Source organism: Fundulus heteroclitus, unplaced genomic scaffold (genome assembly GCF_011125445.2).
Source record: "Fundulus heteroclitus isolate FHET01 unplaced genomic scaffold, MU-UCD_Fhet_4.1 scaffold_61, whole genome shotgun sequence".
In the NCBI taxonomy this organism is placed as follows: domain Eukaryota; kingdom Metazoa; phylum Chordata; class Actinopteri; order Cyprinodontiformes; family Fundulidae; genus Fundulus; species Fundulus heteroclitus.
Genome location: NW_023397044.1, coordinates 167,897 through 172,148, shown reverse-complemented (window position 1 = coordinate 172,148; position 4,252 = coordinate 167,897). Strand labels below are relative to the sequence as shown.

Here is a 4,252-nt window from a genome sequence, read left to right as displayed (position 1 = left end):
TAAATAAGTAAACAATAAAATAAACTTGTATGTGAAAGCTAGACCCCAAGGTTTCTTTAGTTAAGTTGTTTTTTGTTTGTTACTGGCTGACCCAGATTACTATCTTGGTTAAGCTGAACCTGTAGTTTCAAAAGGGAAAGTAAGAACTACTTAAGACTTCCCAAAACAGAAATAAGTTAGTCAAACACTAACTACAAAATGTCTTTGTTGGAAAATTGGTGTACAGGGGAGGGCTTAGATGCATCCCATGCACTTGTAATGAAACATGTCCCTGTTGAGACCACAGTTAAGCACATTGAAGAAACTTTGATGACTATCAAAGTCCTAGGACGAGTTAGGGTGAGAGGGTGTATGTTTAACCCTCAATTACAGTCCTTGGTGGTTTTATGCGAGTGTAGTGAAAGAGTAAACACTAAAACTATACCTCTGGATGTGCCACCTATTGAAGGAGGTGAACTGTGGACATTGCATGGGCCTGCATATGAAGAAAAAGTCAACCCTGAAAAGAGACAAACAGATCCTCTCTCACAAGATGGTTCTACATCTACTGAAGAAGCATCTGCACCAGATAGGCTGTCATCAGAAGCTATGCCAGGAAACTCGGCAGAGTCGATCATCAGAGCAGTTGGTGATCTGCTAGCAAAGACAATGAAGCCTGCCTAAGAAAGTAATGTCTTCAGGCGTCTCCGAACATATTTTGGCGCAAGTCCCACACCTCCAGGAGAGAAGAGTTTAGAGACATAGATGGAGCAAGCACAGCTAATGGTGGATGAGAGTGACTGTTCCATTCGAGAGAAAAGGAAAAGGATTGTAGAAAGCCTGAAAGGACCCGCTTTGGAGATTGCCCAAGCCGTAAGAGTTAATGATCCAGATGCATCCCCAGAGGAATATATTGAAGCTCTACAAAGAACATTTGGCTCACCAGAGAGTCCCGAAGATCTCTACTTCTCCTTCAGAGCCTTACGCCAAAGCTCAGTTGAAAGACTTTCTGAGAGTGGAATGAAAGCTAACAAAAGTTATTCAGCGAGGGGGAATTACTCCCAATATGAGAGACAGTGCACGTGTGGACCAGCTCCTTCGTGGAACCACAGAGTCCGAAATAATGCTACTACAGTTACGCCTAAGAGAAAGAAAGTGTGATCCTCCTCCCTTCCTGACATTGTTGAATGAAATCAGAGAAGAAGAATTTCAACAAGCGGTACGGAAGAAAAATATTGCTCCTTCTGCTAGACCATTTGTCAGGCAAGTGAGGGTGGAAGATGAAAATAAGTCAGAATCTGAAAATCAGGAGCTGCAGGCTCAAGTCAAAATGCTGCAGTCCCAAGTGTCTGAACTCACAACTGGTCAGTTAAAAGCCACCTCGGATGCTCAAAAAGTATTCCACACAGATGACATGAAATCCAGAAAAAATTATGAAGTTCAGGCTTTAAGAAAACAAGTTGGGGATGTGCAACATCATCTCAACACGATGACTGTAAAACCCACAAATCCTCCTCAGACTAAAGGTGCAAGATGGAGGCCAGAAAACAAAGCGCATAAATCTTCTCCACACCTTAGTAGCCAAAGCACAACTCACACCAAACATGACAAAGAGGATTTCTTCTGTTATAGCTGTGGGGAAGGAGGACATGTGTCTACTCATTGTACAGCTCCCGAAGACCATGGCAAAGTCATTCAGAAACTGATCTGTTCTCTAAGACAAAAAAGAAATGAGACAAACAGACAAGGGAAAGAGAACTCAAGCACCAACTGCTCTGTCAAAAGGAATGCAGTTGATGCCCAACATGCTACAGGCATCCCTAAGGAACTAGTAGGAGAGGCCTCCCTCAGTAAAGTAATCATTGAAGGTCAACCAACCAACGCCCTGATGGACAGTGGTTCTAGTGTTACCATAATATTTGAAAGCTGGTACACAGACCATGTGTCCCATTTACCTCTCCATCCTATTTCCAGCTTGGCCCTTTGGGGACTCAGTGAATCCTGATATCTATACAAGAGCTATATAACTATGAATGTTGAGTTCTTGGAGGATGGTCTTCAATTAGAGCCAACCAGAGCCATAGAGATAAAAAGAGTCGCGACACTCCCATTGGACTGCGTTGTACGCTGTTTGCCACCTACTTCCGGGGTATGCAGCCTCGCATAGTTCCAAAAAGCCATTCTATGGCGTTGGACATCATTCACTTCCATTGCTGACTGTCGAGTAACTTCTGAGGTAAGTTGATTAAATAGCTACCTGTTTTGAATTGTCAACTGTCTATATTGTATCATAGGCCATTTATGATGCTTATACTGATCTTTTGTTGTATGTACACAGCGTAATTATATATATATTTTTTTTATCTTGGTAGACGACCGATTGCCTGCTAGTTTGTTAGCTTGACTTGCCTTCTGTGAAGGTAACGTTATATCCAGGGGTAAATTGATTAAATAGCTACCTATTTTGAACTGTCAACTGTCTATATTTTATTAGAGGTCCTTTATGATGCATATACTGATCTTTATTTGTATGTACACAGCGTAATTATATGTATGTTTTATCTTGGTAGACGACCGATTGCCTGCTAGTTTTGTTAGCTTAACTTCGCCCTCTGTAAAGGTAGCACTAACGTTATATCCAGGCGTAAATTGATTAAATAGCTACCTCTTCTGAATTGTCAACTCTGTATATTATATAAATAGGCCCTTTATGGTGCATATGCTTATATTTATTTGTATGTGCACAGTGCAATTTATAAATATATTCTTAACTTGGTAGACAACCGATTTTCAGTCATTGCCTGCTACTTTTATCTCGATTTTGCCAGCTGTGAAGAAGCTATCGCTACACCAGAAATTACGAAGTTCATTAGTGAACCTCTGACATCTTTTATTGAGTAAGTTATTGATGTTAGATTACTAGGATCATCAAGGTTGACTAGGACGTTTTTTTAGGTTGTACTAAAAAAAAAAAATACTCAGACAGTAGTGTGACTAATTTGTTCCCCAAACACTGCTGCTGCAGGCGGCTGCTGCTGGAGGCGATGACTGCTTGAGCTGGCTGATGTTGGCGAAGGATGGTGATGGTGGCGGCTGCTGCTTGTGACGGCTGCTGATAATGTTGGCCTCTGCTGGCGCTGGCAGCTGGTGGCGGCTGGTGCTGGCTGGTGCTGGCCATGGCTGCTGGTGGCGACTGCTGACTGCTGGAATAAGAGGAGACTGGAGGCTGTGGAGGCTGTGGAGACTGCGGACGGTGTGCCGGGAATGGAGTGGCCGAGTACATCCATGGCAACCAGTAAGGTGTTCGTCAGTGGCCTAGATGGTATGACCTTAGGTGAGGAGGTCTGCTGTGTGGAAATCGCCTTCTTGGTCTGACTCTTGCTGCCAAGGTACCCCTTATTACGGCTGTTTGCCTTCCTCTCAGCTCCGATGCACTTTGAGTGAATCCGTAACCTCAGCCTGATATATGTTGAAAGGATTTTTTTTTTCAGCTCATGGCATGAGGGAAGGTTGCTGTCCAGACTCATGGCCTCTCTTTCCAGCTGTTCCACTACGTTGGAGGGAATCACTCCTCTTGGAATGAAAGAGCTGCTCCACGTGCTGCAGGAGAGTGAACAGCTCATCGCATGGCCGGTATAATGCACCCCTTTTAAATTCCTTTAACTGTAGTAAAACAGCTTTCTCACTTGTGTTGGTTACTTTTTCAACCAGTGCACATTGGCATTCCTCACAGAGCGAGAAGCTGATGACCTTCTTCGCTATGTATCCTGCCAGGTGGTAGAGGACCCAAGACTCGGTCTTTGTGAGGTCAGGTGGTGATGGATCTACCAGCTGCTCCACTCTCACAACCTCAGAAGCACTGCAGTTGCTGTTCTTGTTGTCCAAGAAGTCCGCCAAGTGGTCTGATGCATCATCCAGGTAACTGCCAGTATGCGTTGTCGAGAGGAACTGCCCTACAGTGACAGCCCGTAGTGCATAGTGGAACTCCACAGGTGTCGGGACTGAGTTCCTCTCACATATGCAAGAAAAAGTATTTTTGTAGGCAGTCCAGAATGAACTGGCTTGAATGAACATATTTGTGCCCCTGTCTCAACAGATCTTGCTGGACCAGCAGTATCGTTGTTGTGGCCATCACAGGTTTCAGTGGAGCGCCCCCCCTCCCCAAAAAAAATGGTTACGATACCTGTTCTTAACGCCTGTTTACACATTTGTTGTTCTTGTTCACACATACTGTACGTATGTTTGTTGATATTATTCATGCTTGTTCCCATTT

At 43.8% G+C, this 4,252-nt stretch overlaps 1 long non-coding RNA gene across 3 annotated transcripts; it reads left to right on the top strand.

The window, feature by feature from the left end:
• Positions 1 to 1,260: 1,260 nt before the first annotated feature.
• Positions 1,261 to 4,008, top strand: LOC118561334. Of its 3 annotated transcripts, XR_004929964.1 has the most exons (4): positions 1,261 to 2,215; positions 3,005 to 3,368; positions 3,471 to 3,612; positions 3,754 to 4,008. It is a non-coding gene; the product is annotated as an uncharacterized LOC118561334 (long non-coding RNA). The 3 variants fall into 3 exon arrangements; XR_004929963.1 differs by having other exon boundaries at positions 3,471 to 4,008; XR_004929965.1 differs by having other exon boundaries at positions 3,456 to 4,008.
• Positions 4,009 to 4,252: the final 244 nt, after the last annotated feature.